Here is a 20,598-nt window from a genome sequence, read left to right as displayed (position 1 = left end):
CAGCTGGGAGAGCGTAGCTGTGAGGAAGAGGTGGCGTGTGGGGAGAGCGGTGTACCTACAGGAGAAAATAACGAATCGGGGAGGGAAAAACTGTCATATCCAGAGACTTAAAACTAGGATACCTGGAGAAACAAAAAAGTGGCACCAGAGGCAGTCGCAGCCCAGCCGTGACAGGGACCCGCTCCCGTTCTGCAGAGGCGTTTGCTGAGCGTCCCCTCGTTTGGGAGGGCAAGGCCTCGCAGGGCGGCCGGAGCGATCGCGGCGCCCGCAGGGCCCGGGGCCTTGCAGGGCTGTGAAGTTTGTGTCCGGGTGGGTTTGATGGGGTGCGGGTCAGTGAGCACCCCGGTTCGGGCGCTGCGCCGGCGTTCTTCGCTCCTTGGGCAGCCAGAGGGGAGGCGCCGCAGGTGCCTTCCCGGGAAGAGAATACATCTGAGTGGAGGGCAGTGTCAGGGTCAGGCAGAGAATGGGTAGTGCCTGAACTCGCTCCTCAGCCGTGTACGTGAGCCAGTCTGAGCCTGCCCCTTCCTTTCTTAGAGGGAAATAGGCACGTCAGGCCCAGTCCACGGTCGCCTCAGTAGCAGATAAAGCTAACTGTACTAAACTAGAGGGTTTCTGGTGTAAAAATAAAGGCAGATCAAAATAGGGCCAGAAAGTGAAACTCGAGTTAGTTTAGTTTTCACAAAAGACTGTAAATGGAAAGCAGCGTTTTCGAGTGCTAAGTATGGCTCCTGCTAGTTTCCTCTGGTGTGACCCTGGCATCCAAATATGCTCTTTTTCCTTTCTGAATGCAGCTCAACTCCCCAAATAGGAGTTCTCAGGCATGTATATTTTGTGCATATAAATCCAACATCGATTTGCATAAATAGATGCATACTATCCGATGTACGTGCAAAATCAGACATCGCAGCTGAAAAATCTGGCCATTAAACTTTTCTGTTAGATTCGCACATTTCCAAAGGAATGAGACACATAAATCCACTGACTGCATCTTTTGCTATTGAGTAGATTTAATAGCATTGTGTTAACACCTAGAGATGTTAGCGAAGAACTGAGACCTCATTGTATTAAGCTCTGTAGACACGAATAATGAAAAGATTGTTCCTACCCCACCAATTTACAGTCTTAGTGGATTATGGGGTTTATTTTGTTTTTAAACAAGTATTTCTGAGTTTGTTACATAACATCAAATAAATCCCATTGTGGTACTAAATTTTGTGTATACCCTTTTTTATGAAGCACTTTCACAAATGTAGAAATAATCAAGCGATGCTATCATAGCAAAAATAAATCCTTGTATGTAGATATAAAATCTAAATTTGTTCCTTGTATTTTTAACCTAAATTCCAAAGTTTGGAGTAGATTGTTCCAGGTTGAAGGGCAGCTGCGGTCGTTGCTATTTAAATAAAACTACAAGAACTCTGGAGACTTCTGGGGATATTTTGGATTTGTGCAACAACAGTGTGGATGTTTCCTTGTGACTACCTATGGCCAGTTATTTTGACTCTTGCTGGACTACAGCTGTTGCTATGCACGCGCTCGCTCTGTTTGATAACTTTGTTAATATGACAAGTTCTACAAGTATTGTCAAAATAAGTCTGACACCGCAACAGATTGTGAAGAAAAGGCAGAGCAGTAGTGAAAAAAAAATAGAATTCTTCAACATGTTTACAGTTGATTTCTAATCTGATGGCAAATTGATTTTTTTCCCAAACTGGTTTGCTGTCCCTCTTTTCTAAGCTGTGGTAACTGACTGTGTGCTTGGGGAAGAGTCAGCAAATGGGGTACGTGTGCTTTCCGGTTACGTTTCCAGTAACCGGGTGCCTTCCCAAGCTGCGGTGTTCCCAGAAGGATCGGAGGAGAATACACATCCAGTGGTCAGAAATGGAAATCACTGGTTTACATGTGTGGTTGTTTTCGCTCTACCGTTTTCCTTCAACTCTTGACACTCCGATTAATTTTGAAAGGAATTAAAGTTTTGCTAACCCATTAGTTACTATTTCAACTCCCCCCTTGTTTAGAAGCACTTGACATGAAATGCTTGTGTAATATCTTCCTTCAGATCCTTCAGGAAAATTAAAACGTGCCATTTACATTTTTGTACCTATTGAATTTTTCACCAACTGTTACATTTAAGCGTACAGGCCTGAGCTGGGCCTGAGCACGTGTCATTTGGGAGGGTTAGCTTCAGGCTCTCGCTTAACCCTGAGTCTGCTGGCACACTGGTTAGGAATTTGTATTCTTACGTAAAGAGGAAATAGGAAGCTCTACCGTCTAATGTATGAACGCTACGAGATGTGGATTTGGCTGGATGAAGACATTTAAGAGCGTACACATGCACAGTAAATCAACTTGCTAAACACCTCAAGAGCAAAACTGCTGATCCTAAGAGCCAACTTGCTATACTGCACAACACTCAAGAGACTAAAAGGCTCATAGCCGAGACATCTACAGAACTGACTGTGCCAAGATAATGAGGAGCGTAGCGTACACGAGGGATTTTTCTCTCCTTGATACACACATGTAATTCCTATTGACAGCAGCGGGAGTTACACGTACATATCAGGGGGACAATAGAACCCTTAGTGGTGGAGATGAGTATCAGATGTGAGCTGTGTTACCACGGATAGGAAATGAGAGAGAGGGAGGTGTGATCGCTGAGGGACGGTACAACATACAATAAAATTGTCAAGCAGCCATCAAATATGTGAAAGCATGGGAATAACAAATTAAATGGACAGGAGGTGAGAAAACAAAGTCTCAGGAGACTTTTGGCTTCCTAGTTTAGGGCTGGGATCTGAATTCCTTATTTGGCAAATATTCCCCCTGGCTTAACCTGTTTAATTCTCTGGTTAGGAAATGTTTCACTGAACTCGGGTAAACAATTATGGCCTAGATGCTAAGGATAAAAAGTGGTTTTATTAAAAAATCTGACAAACAAGGAGAAGTGAAATTAATACAGTGTGCAGACCACACCTTTGCTCTCTTCTCTCTGGCCTGATGATTTTTGCTTCTTCTAGGAGACAGCTAGCTAACCGGTGATTAGAAAGTAATTCTTACTGATTTTGGTTCATGTCAAAAGTAGTAACAAAGGCAGGCATGTATACAGAACCAGAGAAATAGTGACGGTTCTGGATTGATAGATAATGGCAAATGATGAGTTTCTGTCAGCAGTTCAAAACTGCAGTGAGGGAGAAATGCCTTCGGACTTACTCCACATTTGGGATCTTTTTAGAGGATGGAACTGAACAGTAAAGTGAAATGTAAATCAAAGCTGTGGGAAATTAATGATCTGGGAAAGACATAAGCACTACCAGATCTAGGCAGAGGCCAACAGAGGAAACAAAGATGCTCCCGAGTAAGGAAGACCACAACCACAGAGAGAAAATAACTAACAGTAAAAGCCAGACTCTGGAACATTTATGTAATTTTTTAAAGCAACAGCAAATCCCTGGAACTGCAGGAATGGTTGGGCAGAGCTCAGAATTCTGGATTACTTATGATTGGCTCCAGTACAAAATCTAAAGACAAAACGATGAGTCACAGAGGAGAAAGTGACTGGAGGAAAGAATCCACAGGAAAAAGCAGCACCGAACAGGAATGGAATGTGCATTAACCTAAGCTGATTCTGTACCACCCTGCACGGGCTACCTGTGTGCTGGGATGGTGACAAAGATACAACTCTCTTCCTGGTTAAACAGATCTTTTGAAGTCACATTTTCAGTCCTCCTAGACCTGCTGCAATGCCAAGGAATGTGAACTTTCTCTCTTTTGCACTATCTACTCATCAGTACATTGTGGCTCCTATCGATTCTCCTTCCGAGTTGGAAACTGTGAATGGCAATGAGGAAAATATATCTTCAGAGGCCCTATATAAAACCTTCCTGCTCAGTTAATTACACTGGCCAAGGGAGGCCAACTTTAGTGTAGCCTGACCTCCAATTATGAGACACGCTGTGGTCTCCTCACTGAACTATGCAAGCATTAATGGCAGCATGCCAGCGATGGCTATATTAAAATCAATTTAAAAAATCCCAATTCTATGTCTCTTTCACCTTAGGTGAGGTAACACACCTTATACTAATGTAACTCTTATTAAAATATTGTAATACAAAATTGACCTATGCAAAATTTCTACTACTTTTTTTGATTCATTTATTGTATTCTCACAAAAACGAAGAAATAAGGCAAAAGCAGACTGAGCAGTTTAATAGGTTTGTATCGTTACAGTGGACTGAATTTAGAGTACTGGTATTAAAAAAAAAGCAGAATTAGGTTTGTTCTCAGAAGATACAGGGAGTGCCTATTTATGGCAATACGACCCTTGTAACAGCTTCAGAAGAGCGACCTCTCGGTCCGCGGACAAACCTGTGCGCCTCAGACAAAGTCACCAAGGAGAACAATCTGCGAGAGATCCCTAACACAGCAGGCCGTCGGCTCCCCAGGCTGCTCCGCGATGCCGTGCCTTGTGCTCACAGAAACAATGAAACCCCACCGGAGTTAGTGGGAAAAAAAAAAAAAAAAAAAAGATCAATAGCCATTGTGCCGTTTTACAAGTGGGAGGAAGGCCGCAGTTTCCCGCTTTCCCAAAAGTCTCCCCAGACTGACTGATTTTAAGGCGCTCTTCATACAAGTGTGTATTTAAGCATGATTGTGCCATCACCTCAGAAACAAAGAGTTACCTAAAGTAGTCATCATCTAAAATGGTTGCATTCACAGTAGGCTTTACACTAGAACAGCAATCTGAGAAGAACCTCATCGAAGGAAGACAAACCAAGTGATTTCCTCCCCAGCCTCTCCATGCACCCTCCTCAGCAGCTGAGGGGGAGATGCTTTTTCTAACAAGTCCCGTCGCTACGGTCTCCCGTGCCACTGGGTGTGCTCACACTTACAGGTGCATCGAGGTGTCGGGAAGGGGGCAGGATCTAACCTATGCAGCCTTACAGTTCTGTAGTTTTTACTCATCGCACACCAGAAAACTCCAAATGAATATCAACATAATTACACTTCACATCCCTGGTTTCTTACAGGGACTGACAAAGGAGAATGAGGGCTCTTCAGACTTGCAGCAATTTTCCTCATCGCTTTACCATCAGCTCTCTTTCTTCCCACCCTTTTGGTGGACACGGCTCTATCTATGTTGAAATGTTCACATTAATATAACTTATTCTGGTCCAGATCTCAAAATAAGTTACACTGGTACAAGCAGCAATATTAATAAATAAACACTCTTCTACCTAGCAAAAACGTGAGGCCCAGATCAGGCTTTCTTATACTGCTGACAATACATGCTTTTCTTCTTTATCAGAAAGAAAGGTGTATGTTTTCTTCTGCACAGATTGGTAAAGCATAAATAGAAGTTTTATTCTGAGCTCTCTCTGCCTTTTGTGGCACCCAGCTCGTTTGTATGCCTCCCAAATATTTTTTCCTCCTGAATATATCCAACAGCTGTAGCACCACAGCAGATACTCTAAACTGTGTGTGCGTGCATGCTAAATGCCGAGGCAGAACTCCTCAGAGAAAGCCCCAGTTACCTTTTTAATATGAAGTCATTTTCTGGAGCTGTCAGCATTTTTGGTCAAAAACCACCTAGAAGACAAAACACTTTACAAGAGACAGCTTTGACAGCCTATGGATTTGAATAGGAGAACTGAAAAAATAAGCAAAGAAAACTTGGAGAGAGAGGATAGAGGAGATGTGCTCTTGTAAGAGAGTACGACAAAATATCACACACACAAAGAAATTCAGCAGGTTTCCAATTAAAAAGGTAGTGAGAAATTTAGAGTGTTTGTCTCCATATAACTTCAGTCAAGGTAAAGATGTATATGAAATTTATTTGACTACCTGAATCACCGATTTAGCTGTAAATGAGGATAGTAATATGATGTGGAGGAGTTCTACTAATAATATCACACGCCTAAGTGAAATAAAGCCTAGAGATAAAAGAAAGGGAGCTGTTTAGGAACACTATATGCACGGTCAGCTGAATAATAGGAACCAGTTGTAGGCCAAGAATATTAAAAAACAAGGTCCTCCACACACGCATAAACAGAAAGGAAGAGGAAGAGCAGAGTCACAGGAGTTACAATTTTGGTAACCTGGTAACCACCATTGGAAGTTATCGCCTGACTCCGCTGTTCAACTGCTACATGCTACTTTTTTATGTTGGTGGGGTTCTTGCATGAGCCCAACGAGTTCTGTGTACAGGGTAACAGCTGCCTTTTGCCAGTGTCTAGAAATACCTGAATTCCAAAGATTAATTTCTCAAATTCACGCATTCATCTAATGATTATCCGTGGTTATCCTGCTAACACTGGCCAATAGATCCTGCCATCTCACATCACCTAATCTGCACCCAACGGCACACGTGCGTCCGAGTCAGACCATAACCGTGTCTAGGGCACGCGTACAGGCACTAAAAATATTGGTACATCCAAGACTGGGTAACCCCCAGCTAAAGAGTAATTCTGGTAGACAGTGGATGAATGTGTGTTTTCAATCTCTTTGAGAGAGAAATACTATGGGAGATATTCCGGCACCATCTTCCGTTATGAACTACAGGCAGACTTGTGGTTTAATAAAGCTTATTGTAAGTGACATTACCTCAGTGACTCCGATCGTGCTAATCCATCAATAGAAAATGGCAAAATCATGTAACAGATTTTATTGTAGCCTGGGAAGAAGCACAGGATTTGGATGGGACATTTTTATTGTAAGATTTCAATAACAAATACAAATTATATCTGGTGCAAGTTACGGGCTGAACAGGGTAACCTGTACTTTACCCACCCAGATATTTCAACAGAATCATCATTTGCACAGCTGGTCCTTAAGTACTTTATGAGAGATAATTCTAAGAACCTTTCTGTGAAAACCTCGGCGGGATGCGGCCGCTATAATAATCCACATGCAAGCTACCACGTTGTATTGTACGCTGTCAGACAACTCAATTATTTTCTTCCAGATCTAACATAAGCTTCTGTTTAGTAAACATGATGAGAGTCAAACTTTTACATATATATATATAAAGTGCTTAATTTGCATGCAAAATTGCCGTAAGTATGTATGCAAATAGGAAAACTCATGCACAGATGACTAATTAAGTGCATTTATGTGAGAAATTACCCAATGCACGCATGGAATCTCAGTAATTGTACACACAACTCAGATGTGCAATTGCATATGCATTTTGGACACATAACTGATTGAAAAAATTGTTTCTCAGTACCGTGTTGGAATAACTGATGCGTACGTAGCACACGGTCAGAAATACAACTGATAGGGCCTTTGAAAGGCACTGCAAAAGCCTGTGAGGGGATTTACAGTAAGAACAGAATTTACCATCTCTACCATTACAGTTTTCCTATTCACTTGTAACCATAATGTGCTTATCTATGACTTAAAAAGAGACATCTCTGTACGTACTGCAAAGAAGGACTCGGCAAAATAAAATTAGTGCCATGGCACAAGAGATGGTGTCATTAAACTTAAACCTGAAGCTTGTAGCCCACTGTTGCCTGTCCAGTATGTGTTTTGGAAATAGCATGTAGCTTGATCAAGCACCCTTTCTTCTCATCTGAGCAGGGTTTGTGGTATGACAGCACAATGTCCCTTTGGAAGGTTCCGTGGGATTTGGTGAGAAAAGGGGGTATCTGTCTGTTTTAACTTTTCAGGCATTGACATTATTATAAGTGTCTTTATCCCTAAACACTGATTAATTCTCTTTATATCCCCAAAGTGAGAAAGTTCACACTAACATTGTTAAAATTCAATGCAGTAAACAAATTATTTCAATATGATCTGATAAAAATCCCTGACATCAGTGTCCTGCAAAGAAAAATACCTGTATTGTTTTGATATGCTCTGGCTGCTGAAAGCACCCTGCCTACATCCCTCGGCCTGCTTTGTGATGTTTTCCTATTTTCTGTTCTGTTCATTGTGTTCATAACCACGTATAACAGCAGTTAGGGTAGCATGCTTTTGTTTAAGCTTCAGCCAGCCACTAGCACAGGCAAAGGATACCCCTCCGCCTTTGTGGGCACGGTTGAATGAGGAAAACGCACAAGGGGAGCGGGAGGAAAGAGCCTGGAAAGGGATGTGCCGTGATCGGTTTGCCGAAGTGCTGTTCTGCTGGAGAGATGGACTCACAGCAGCATCGTGAGGCTCTGAACGTGAAAAGTCAGGGAGGAGGGAAAAGGGACGCTTTGGTTTGGTTTGGTTTGACTTGGAACAAAGTTCCTCAGATTAGATTTCAGAAGGCAGTATCTGAAGGAGATTTTCTGCCACTAAGTGGTGCTATATACAGTACAGCATCTTTATGATACCACAGTTTACAAGGAGGAATAAACCAGAACGGTGTCAAGCTGATTAGACTGATGTAGACACTTAACAAGTGTCAATTACGCTGATTTAATCTTTCTGCAGCACTGGATAAATCAGGAGGAAGAACAGGCCAATCCAAATCATTAAAGAAATCCAAAGATTCAGCCCTGGCATACTGCATCTGAAGCAGAGGATTACAGAAAACAATTCCAATTTTTTAAAAGCTTTGTCTGGCTTATTTTTATTCCTTTTTAATTATTAGTAATGTTTTCTCGAAGTTTACGGGTGTTAGAACCCAAGTACTTACCAAATAAAATTGGTGGGGGAAAAAAAGTGGGTTTAATTAATGCTTGCAATTATTCCAGAACTAGTAATCTTGTTTTTAAAAAAGATGCCCTATTTTGTATCAGCTGACAAAAAAAGTAGAACATGTTCTTTCTGGAGTACATATCTACGTGTAGATTTACTCCCTCCCACCCTCCAAAAAAGATGCAATTTAAAAATAGGATGTAAATTTGGAAGGAGAATGCAAGCTTGCAACTTCTGCTGTCCTCAGTCCCCGGAGAAGTGTAAATACAGCAGGCAGAGGAGCTATTTTGACATTTTGACACAAATGCGATCTCTCGCCCCGAGCAACCCTACGTACACGTTGCCTCTCGGTCGTGGCTGCGGCGGTACATCCTGGGAGAGGGTTGGCGGACAGAACTGCGCTATCCCAGGAATGGAGAGACTGAGTTCAGGAATCACAAAGCTTTTCTCCTGTTTCACTGAGGGAGGAGGAACTTATTTAGACTGTAGCGTCTAGGAAGCAGCTTACTCCTTTTCTCTGCCGCTGGTCTGTCCTAGAAAATAAAGAACGGACGGGGAGAGAGGATGGAGCAAGGAACGCTCATGTTCCAGGACCCCCCGGGTCTGTTGGCACATTTCTCAGCTCATGACGGAGCCAATGCAGTACTTTGTGTTCAGACCCCCACGTAGATGGCATGTCTACAGCCAGGCCCAGACACAATCTGGGAGTCAGCATTTTTTATCAGATCTAAAGACCCTAAAACGTTGCCTCACGCTGAGACCCAAGGAATATCTGTCTATGTGAGTCGCTCTGCTGAGCCAAATGCCTCTGAAAAAAAGAGGTGGAACTTCTGGGGAGAGAATTAGTGCCTTTTGTGGACTGTATTTGTGTGCAGGGTGTTGGTTTATTCACAATATTCCCAGAGAAGTGATTTAAATCAAGAGTCAAAAGCCGAAAGGGTATCAAAGCTGTACAGGAACTGATTACTACTATAAATTTTGCTGAAACAAGCTGACGCTTTGCTGATTCTTTGGTCCTTTTCTGGTAAAAATATTCAGAAGATGCCAGTGTTAACTCACAACATTGACTTCTCTGTGTTTTTCATTTTTGTTCCATGAGATTATTTTTAGCTGCTGTGCATTAGCTCTGCTTCTGAAAAATATTGATAGGTAGAGGTTGCAGGTTCTTCTTGAACATAACAAATGATTTATTGACAGAAACGCAACGATACGAATATATCCATAAAATCAATGTTCCCTCCCACCACTGTTTTTGAATGAAGTTAGAGACAGATGCTAGAGACAGATGTGAATATCTCAGGAGAGAAAGAAATACCAGAGGTAAATCAGTTTCATACCAGAAAATCTGATAAAGATGAGTGTAACGGCTGAAAAATAAGTAAACTTTTAACAGAAGAAGGAACCCTTTTCAATTTTAGAGGAAATGGCAACACCCGAAGTAACGGCACATGAGTTATTTATACTATAGCATAATTTCTGAGCCCCAAACAAGTGCTAGATGAAACACGCAATAAGAAACAATAGCTGTCCAAAATGTCCTCGGGAGAGAGCAGCAGAAATGCAAAACTAGTGTCATGAACAGGGTCAGCCGCAGAGCCAGAAACAATACGATTCTTCTGACTTTTACTTCTTTTCCAAGCACCACCAAAAATATTAGCAAATCAGGAATTTGCTTAAAGCAGAGATCTAACAAGTTAAATGGTAGATGATCCTAGGAACTATTCGCCGTTCATAGTAAGCATTAATCAGCCATCCCAAACAAGGAAAAACTTGAAAACTCAAAAAAGTTTCCCAAATCAAGTATCTGAATTAGTTAAAATACTATTTCAAAAATGTCAAACTGTTCCATTTGCACATTTTAGCCATCCATTTACATATTTAAAACTACATTTACAACCATTCACAATTTCTCTGGGAAGTTTTTTATTTTATCGGTGGCTTCACCATCGCAAACACAGAGCAGATCCTCGGCACCTCGGCATTCATCCTCGGGGCTCCCCAGATTTAACTAGTGTATTTCATCATCAATGTCTTCCCTATGATGCAGGCTGTTACAATATTTTGCAAGTGCTACAGTTTAGTTTCCCAGGGCCAGTACTGCACAGTGCATCAGTCCGCCTTGCGTGTCTCTGTGCTTTTCCTACTGTTCTTGGACTTCCTTCTTTTTCCGTAACAGGCTTTTTGATTAGAGCAAAGCCAACAGTAAGTTAACTTTCTGAGCTGATGAAGTCTTACTATTGCATCTCTAAGCAGATACTACAAATTCAGTAGCAGGGGCCTCACTTCTTCAGCTGAATTTGAAATTGTTATTGACGTTCTGATATGAATTTCCTTTATATTCTGTTGCCTCTAAATTTCGCCTCGGATCTTGCTACGTACAGTTAATGCTGGTTTCTGACATCACCATCTCCGAACGTGTTAAGTTCAAGGAGGGACAATGTTCAATTCATGGCTTCTGGAGCTTTGTCCTGGCTATGCACAGCCTGGGTCAGACGCTGCTCCCACTGCCCTGGAGGAAACGTGGAGATGTGCCAAAAACAGCGGTCCCACCTATCCAGCCACCTTGTACTGGAAAATTAACCTAAAATTCTGTCCCCCAGGGCTGATGACCTTCTCCCAGGCTGGACCTCCAAGGAATGTCAAGTTATTTCATGCATCTCTCCATTTAGGAGACAGGAGTCGCACACTCGTGCATTAGACTGTGAACACTTTCATGGACTGTTTTATCTTTGGTAATTACTTGAAAAAAACAAATACAACTACTTATATTTAAAAAACAATCAAGGAAATATGCTGGAAACATGGCTTTGCATTACTTAGAGACTAAGATATTACTTCTCAGTGTTAGTCTCACTCACTAAAAACTCGTTTAAATATTAGACATAATTCCTACAGTGGTAGAAATGGATAAGGAACTTGAAAGCTGCCGTTTAAATTTGCAAGAAGCTTTTTTTTTTTAATATAAACGAAGCACTGGCTAGGTTTTCCTGCTGTAGAATGTGTATGTCTCATATATATATTAATCTGCAAACTACAGACCAAATATTGATTAAAATTTGAAATAAAATATAAAATGTCATTTTTGCCAAGTATCATAAACAATCCAATATCCTTTCATCTCTCAGTTTATGAAGAATGGAGACAATAGCATTCCCTCGCAGAAACTATAAAGACGTTAAAAAGTAGAGTCAATATCATAAGAGGAACTTCCAGATGCACATATTTAGCTGAATTTCTGGTGATATAAAAGGGAAATGTTTCTGTTGGGCTCACTGCCTAGGGCTTTAAATTGCTGTATACTATCACACAGTATGGACTATATATTCATTATCTAATTTAGACATTTATATGGTCATCAGACAAGTGGGGACCTGGAGAGAAATCCCTAATTAAGACTTTGGAGTTTGATAAGAGGCTGTTGCTGCATGGTGATAAAATATTATTTTTGTCTTATCTTATGAATGTGTCAGGGCAGATTATGTTAAATGCTACCTACATGCATAATCAGATGACATATCTCTGGCAAGGCCCACAGATAACAGCCTGCAAATGCACATTTATTATTTTACAGTTCAGAGTGTTAAAAGGAGAACAAAACTTGCAGATCCAGCACTACAGCAAATCCGCCTCAGCTGTGTCTGGTGTCTCACGGCACCGGGATTTTCCTGGGGACTTGGGGACAGAGTATGTGGTCTGCAGTGACAGTCGCAGCAGCTGGAAGGCAGCTCCTGGTCACAGCACCTGGAACCGTCCTGTTGGCTCGGTATTGCTGAACTCTGCAGGCATTCCCCTTCCGCTCCCTGACATGCTGCTTATGCAATACACCGCTGGTAGGTGGATTAAAGCCATCAGAAATTCAATTATACAAAGGGAATCCCTATCTGATTGCTCAGGTTAACCTTCATTACTAACCTTCGTTGCCTTTACAAAGAGAGGAGAAGAGGGCAGGGAACTGGCCATTCAGCTTTCCAAGCTTCACTTTCATTCCATTCAGATTACGATCCGCATTTTTTGGCATTATGAGTTTGTTGTGAGTGCTGAATATGTAATGCAAAAATACCAGCTCTGAAGATTTTTTTTTCTTGACAGGCTTTCTGGGAAAAGTCAGAGCTGCTATATTTTTTGCATGCAGCCTTCCCATCCTTCTCAAGTGCAGGATCGGCTTGAACAACAGTGTTCACTTAAGGATCTCTTTCCTCATTAGGTGCTTTGGCTTCTCGAGGAGGATGGCCAGCTCTGCCACCGAAGCAAAAGAAAGTCAATTCAGGGAACAAAACATACATGACGGCTTATATTTTATCCTTGTGGCATGATCCAACACTGCTGACATCAATGGCAAAACTCCTGCTACATCTTCCAGTACAGGAGCTTAGCTATTACCAGGAAAGGAGATGTTTACAATGGTTTTATGTATATGTATATACCTTATATAAGTATATAGGGATGTATAACATACATTATATATTATATGTATGTATATATTATTTATATGTATGTATTTATATAAATAAATATAGATATAAAGTATATATAATACATATAATATAGATAAATACATGTATATACACACACAAAAAAATTAACACTGTAATTATCATTTGGGATTATTCAAAGCCCACATTGTAAAACTCCCCTGACCTTCCACCTGGATAATATCTTTCTTCATTTTCGGTTATTTACAAGTATGCATAATACAAACTGACAAGTGCTATAGCTGAGGAAAAGAGGCGAGAAACAAGGACCAAAGGTCCTTGCTAAGTAGCAGGATGAAAGATGGCTTAGTGTAATTTTGCAAGAGGGTTTCAGTTTCACAGATTTCCACACAAGAAAGGCGGATATTCATGGGTGTTTGCAACCAGCGAGCGCAATAATAGTCCTATTCAATTAAAAGTCCATAAAGTGTTAAAGTATTGTACCCCAGTTTACATTTAAGGGGCTGTAGAGGCTGATGTCTCAATCACAAGAAAAAAGCCCGTTGAGTTACTGCTATGCTCAAACCCCAGATTTGTAGGCGTCATCCATTACCAAACAGCACTTCATTAACATGCAAAATGTTTCTACACATTTCCCAAAATACTGATTAGGTTCAAGCAGAAGATTTAGGAGGCTTGAGTTTAACCAGCCACTCTATCCTGGAAGCCCTGAGAAATCTCAGCTCTGTCCTCTCAGCTCAGTTTGCTTCTGCACGGGCAAACAGGGGTTGCAGCGCTGCGAGGGGGTGTCAGGACAAATCCGACAGATTCTGAAGGACTGGATGCTGCCATAATGAGGATCAGCGAGGGCTGGAGCTGCCGATGTGTACCAGGTACACAGCTCTGTTCCCTGAGATCTTGCTAAAAACGGAAGATTATTTGAAAGTATAACAGAAGAACAACTGTTCAAAAGATACAGATAGCTGGTTGAGGTACAAGTCATTAGCTTTCGCAGCATGGTGGCCCAGGCATGAGTAATACCAGGCTACAACAACTGATACGGATCTAATTCCCAGGTTTGAAGAGAAAAACCCCAACAAAAACTTGTGAAAACTTTATAACCCCTCTGCAGCTGGTTTAACCTCACCCACTACAGGTCCGCATAAATAGGCGATGGAATGAACGTGACCCAACGAAGCCTGTGCGGGTTTGATTAATCGAGTGCCCCAAAGTAAAATAGTCATGCTGAAAATCTGAAGAGAAATGCAAACTTTTAATAACATTTTCAAATTATTTAATCATACAATCAGGCCTGACCTTGTTCGATATGAAACTTCATTACAGCCTGGAATGTTAATATAGAGTTCCAAATGCATCATAAATTACTGGTTTCTTCAATGATGCATGGGCCTGTCCTGCTGTGGCCAACTGCAATTTTAATATTTTCTTAAGAAATGAAGAATTAGCAAATAATGGCATGATCCTGAAATTACTGTTCTAGGGATCACAGTTTATTAATCGGCTAAAAAGGATAAAGGCATTACTCACTTCCCACAGATAAATGATGCAGCCAGTCCCTTTTTTTTTTTTTTTATGTGGAAACAAACCCTAAATGCTTATTTTTCAGTAGATCCATTAATAACCAATTCAACCGACCTACCTTTCTGCAACATGACAGGTCTGACAGTCAGTGAAGGAATTACTACGTGTAACTGGCAATTTTACCATCAGAAGCATTATTTTGTATACAACCAGTACCTTGTAACAATTTAAAAATTATATTCACTGTTTGGAAAGGGTAAAATAAAAACATGTGTAATATTGACTGACAGAGATCCTTATTTGGAGCTTACTATTTAACAACAAAAAAAAGAAAAATGAGTGGACCATTTGAATGGGTAGAGAAATCAGGGAAACCGAGAGGCCACCGCGCTTGTGGTTTAACAATACATTTTGTAAATGATCTTCAGTAGCCACCTGTTTTTTGGAATCAAGAACAGAGTATTGCTAGAAGTTTGGTGGTCTTCAGGCTTAGGCCAGTCCAACCAGCCAGTTCAGTAGCCCAGTGTAATGGCTCCATTGATTTCAGTATGATTGGATTGAATTATAATTTTCTTTGCTTAATTGCTTATCAAAGCATCATAAAAAAAATGCACAGCAGTTCTGCTGCGGATGAGACAGTGGCCTAGGAAAGACTGCGCTTCATGTATTAACATGCCTGTCTTCACTGAGGTCTGGAGGTCCGTGTTGTGCGTTGTATGCCAAAGAGGAACCATTTGCTATCGGTACTGAGTGATAACAGGACAGTCCTGGAAATAAAGCTAATAAAACATTCTGCAGCAATTAAATAAAAATATCTGCATTTTGTAATATAATTGTCTTATAATGAAAAGCATGAAAAGGTGGAGATTGAAGCAGCTTGAATACTCAATTCATAAACATTTCAAGATAAGTTCAATTATCATTATGACCAGCACAATGAACCTTTCTCATTCTCCCTTTTTTTTCTAGATCTTTCTATAACCTCTTCTGCAGTCTTTTGACTCTGTACCAGATTCATTCTAAAAGCGTTTAATGTAAATAAAAGACACACGGGACAGTTCAGCTTTTTTCTAGGCTTGCCATCCAAAGCTCGGCTTGCCAAGAGGCAACAATACTGAGCAATACCACGCAGAAGTCTATAATTTGCTCTATAATAACCTCAGTTTGCTTTGGTTTTTTATTTTTTCTGGCCATGAGACATGTCAGGAGTTTTCATGGGCAACCCATTGCCCAGAACGAATTGGTTGGAAATCACAGTAAGGGAAGAGTTTCATTGTTTTCAACCATAATATTTAACAACTGTTCAGCAAAGGGAAAGAATAACGCAGAATAATTATTAGCTGAAGAAAACATTCAGAACACATGGTGAAACAAACTATTAGGTCCAATTATGCCACTTCTGTGAACAGTGTTATGCTATCTTTAATGAACTCACATTTGAAAGCTCAATTTTATATTGGGCAGTGGTTCAAAACCCAGAGACACATCAGTCCCAAGCACTAACTCACAGAGAAGTGCTAGACTGTAACTGCCTGACAGCACTTCCCACTGCAATCTGGGTTTACCTTAAAGAGCATCTATTCAGCTCTGCTTCAACTCAAACTTCATTTAACCAAGGAAATCTAGCAAGGTCACAATGGAAGAGAGCCTGCCTGCAGACACCAGCCACCCCTTAGTCGGTTACACAATCACACACACACTCGAGACTTTCAGGACAAAAATGCCAGATACCTTCTGCAGCAAGAACCTTACCAGACAGAACTGCCGCAAAATCCAGAGCGTTGACTTTGCAACTACTAAACCATGACATAGTCTGTGATGACTACTAGAAAATGTGACTATGAACTTGCATTTAACTTAGTGCAAAAATATCACTGGAAGAGCTAATATAACCAAAAATATAGCTGGACAGTGCGCTGTGTCAATTACAGAGCTGAGAATTAAAGCTGCAGAGGGAGAAAAAAAATGTGTTTTGGTGAGAAAATCATCTCTAGAGTTACAATTAAGATGAAATTCATTGCCTCTGCTTAATATCTGTTTTATATTTATTCCTTCTAACAAAAAATTATATCCTGGATCCAAAGCTTCAGCTTCCAAAGTTGCAGAATAAATGTTAATGAAATATTTGATATAAAGTCTTTTAAAAACCCACTAAAATTATTCAGTTTACTTAAAGTAGGACCCAGCAAAATACAAAGGGTGGTATCAGATTCCATAATGAAGGCTTTAAGTTCCCTTGAACTCTTTGCATTTAATGTGAAATATAAAGGACTAACTTTCATATTTGTTTCCCTGCGGTATAAACAGACTGTGTAATGAGCTGCTGTGTGATGTGAACTGAATGTCACTCAGAAGGCGACACGTTCACAGCTCACTGGTGGCTTTACCCCTCTTAATCTTCACCTTATATCTGAGATGTTCTTTCCCTTTTTCATGGGTGCTCATTATGTATCTGTTACTCGTTCACTTTGCTGGGTTCGAATAAGCATGGACTTCTAGATATGACATAATCTACCAAAACCTACTAGAGGAATGAATGTTATTTGCTGAAAAGCTTCATGCTCCTGAACAGCTTGTCAGTCTGCTAGCTCCTCAGAGGTCTGTTTCCCCATTAGTGCACATTTCCCCAGTTGAAGATTTAAGGATTTTTTCCCACTGTCACAATAAAAAAGAGGAAAAGGAAGCAGGTGGTGTCATTTCTAAAGTCCAAGTGTTTTTAATGATCATTCTCTATTTCTTCAAGTGCAGAAATTTCAATTCTGATTAAAATGAAGAAATGACAAGCCATTTACAGACAGACCTCCGTTCTCCAAGCATTCCGCTCTGAATACACAATATGTTTTCCTATATAATGCATGCACCATATTTCAATATTAATTATATGCAGGTCTCTTTTGGGTCACATGCTAATTATATCTATTTAGAATTTATCACGCTACTTCCAATAATGTGCTGTCATTGTGTCCCATTGTTTTTCCTTGCCTGAGGCAGAAGGAAGCTGCAATAAACCTGAAAATATTGGCAAGAAAGGTTCTTTTTAAAACATATGGGGAAAAGCTGCAGTAAGGGCCCCGTCCAATGCTCAGTGAAATCAAGAGGAATCATTATATTAACCTCAAGGGAAAACTATTTGAACCTGTTAAATGTCTACGGTTCTATATGACGAGCTATGTGCATCTCTCACAATATAATGAAGTGGTTATGCTATAACCATCTGTAAAGAATCAAGGAAGCATTCAGCATTTTGCCAGAGAGGGTATGCAAAGAGGAATTTGAGCCTTTGCTTCTGAGACAGTTAGACTGGTACTAAATAGCCACAAGATAAAGAGGAATCAAACCCTCTGTTCCCAACCGTCTCGAATGTAGCTGTTTCGTATGTTAATGTATAGCATTTTGTGATCACTGGGTCTGTGTATCAGGTGATAACAGTGGGGGTTTTTAGGACTACTGTATGCTGTTGCATTCAGATATGTCACATTTTAAAAACTGTGCTGTGTTACAGCCACTAAAGATGTCAGCGCGTTTGCCAAACTTATTGACTGCGCTTACAATTCCCTTTTGTGACGACTGGTATAAGTCGGTCTGCATTTACCAACCCATGGTATCTTCTCTGTATGAGGAATTCTTTGTTTTCTGCACAAGTCACAACCACCTTGTGAACACAGAGCCAAATTTTCAGCAGAGAACCTCACTGCGTACGTACAATTATGAATGCTGAAGATTTGCTTCGGCTCGCAAGAAATAGGTGCCTGTGGGACTAAACGTAGATAACGCACAGGAAAAGTGCAGGCACTGAAGATACGGATCTTGGACAAAATTGTGCTCCTCAAGTTTCCTAGCCTTCTAAACTGTTAGTGCTACATTACTAGTTAGCAATGACGCAAATCAGAGAGAGTCAGTGACTTAAGTCCAATGCACAGGAGACTACCTCAATTTTGATGCATCCTTTTCACCCATCTACTGCTGCTGTCGGTCCTTCTACCTTCTGTGCCTTTCAGGCTCACGGACACATCGGGACTGTTCTAAACACGCCACTCCTCTCATTACTTTGGTGGTGCCTGTAAGTAGCCTGACTTCTAGAAACAACTCTCACAAGATACAAACATGAAGTGGCATTTACATGCCTGTATCTCACTGTGATTTTTTTATCTATAACGAGATGTTTTCAGAATAAGAAGAAAAATGTTAGCATTTAGCCCACTAACTGTATTTTTTTGCCGATAGGTCTCAGCAGAGAGCAAACTGATATTCAGGTACAGAAAATGAATTATGTGAAGGCAAAAGTAATTTTATTTTAGTGGGCCAACAATCAATAGAGCAAATGCACAGTCATTTCAGTAATTGCCACAGCTTCATGACAAATACCTACTAGAAGCTCACGGCTAGGTAATCTCAGCATCCCCCGTTACAAAGGTGCTCAGGACAAGAAGCAGTATGCATCTTTAATGTATGTTAGCTCGAATGTTCAGACACACGTGCAAATCAAGCCAGCATGTATGCAATTATAATTTTTTTTAATATCTAAGGTCATAAGTCAGTCTCATCTCATCTCATCTTGCATAAAAACAGAGTGGAAAAAGAAGTTTAAGTCTGAGACTTTCACTTTACCTTACTTATATAAAAGGTACCCCATTAAGTCGGTAAAACCACAAGGAGAATCTGAAGACACTACTCCAAAGATCTAAAGGCATGAGACCACCTTCTCAAACGGAGCTAATTGCCCCGTTCCTGCAAGACATCATCATTGTAGGATCGCTACTGCAATTAGCTCTGCCTCGTGAAACTGCCGTAGCAGCAGTGGATCCTGCTTTGATAACTGCTGAGCAAGAGGGCTCCCCTCTGGGCTCCGCCTGCTCCTTCCATACCTCCGTCCATAACTGACCTTCCAAAGACGAGACGGTCCGGGCTCTCTGTGGGAGCAGCTCAGGGTGACCGAAGGTGCTGTGTGTAGATTTCTATAGTCTGACAAGTTCAGAATTGGAAATGATGCAGGAGAGATGAAATGCCAGCGAGATGCTTCACAATTCCAAAACCTAAAAGCTGCATCCCTGATATGAAAAGTGTGGCTATTTTAATATTAAATGATCATTGGTTTTAGCTATAGTTCACCATAGCGTTTTGGACCCTTTTGGAGGACAGAACACTGCCCTGCTTGGGGGGATTTGTGGCATTTTTAGGGCTTTTTGAAGCTCATTTAAGACCTGATATTAGTCTATTTTTGAAAGGCCTTTTAGGAGACAAAGGGTGCTGCAATCAGCGATTGTGAGGAGGATTACAGAGGGAAAAAAGTAAAAAGCATGTTTTTCAAATGTATATGACTTAGTAATCCACTTTCTTCTAATTTGCCACAGGAGGTGAAATCCTGTTTTACTTACTTAATACTTCTGGATTTTTTACCAATGGCCATTTGTCTCAGCGTTTTCAGTTATGCAGATCAGACCCCCGGGAAACTGAAAATATCTTCATTTTCGTTTTTGTTCTGAAACAAGAAATATTCTTTATAGTATCTGAGGGAACCTCCGAAGTATGAGAGAGACTTTAGATATCATTTTTCCTTCGAAGGAAAGCTATTCTTTTATATAAAGGAAAAAACACCCCAAACCATTTGAAGAGTGTTCAATCAAAACAAACAGCCTCGAGTGTTGTTGGAAGAATAGAAATTTCTCCTGCCAGAAATCTTTCCTAAAGGTAATGCCATCTTTAAGCATCCTTTTTCAAATATTACAGAAAGAAAAGAGTAAGGCCTTTACTTGTAGTATAATTAGCAAAGCTTGCAAGAAGAAAGGGAATAAAATATTATACACGTGTTTTTGCAGGGTAGGAAATGGGAAGAAGAAAATAATTCTGGTTGAAAAAACCCCAGCCCAGTCATAACTGTACATTAAAGAAACATTGTCGTGCACCTGTCGTGCAGCAACAACATGACTGCAGTTGGTCAGACCCAAAGAAGGACACAGAGTTCATTAATTTGAAATGAGAGAGAGAATGCCTGCAAAAGCACAAAGACACCTTCAAG

The 20,598-nt window shown here is 40.7% G+C and overlaps 1 protein-coding gene across 1 annotated transcript in view; it reads right to left on the bottom strand.

Moving 5' to 3' along the window:
- The window catches only part of CDH4 (cadherin 4), a 516,102-nt gene that overhangs the window by 463,453 nt on the left and 32,051 nt on the right, over nucleotides 1–20,598 (bottom strand). The window lies entirely within an intron of this gene.

Source organism: Phalacrocorax carbo, chromosome 14 (genome assembly GCF_963921805.1).
Source record: "Phalacrocorax carbo chromosome 14, bPhaCar2.1, whole genome shotgun sequence".
NCBI classification, from domain to species: domain Eukaryota; kingdom Metazoa; phylum Chordata; class Aves; order Suliformes; family Phalacrocoracidae; genus Phalacrocorax; species Phalacrocorax carbo.
The sequence above is the reverse complement of the archived record's forward strand: the minus strand, read 5'-3'. Positions and strand labels throughout refer to the sequence as shown.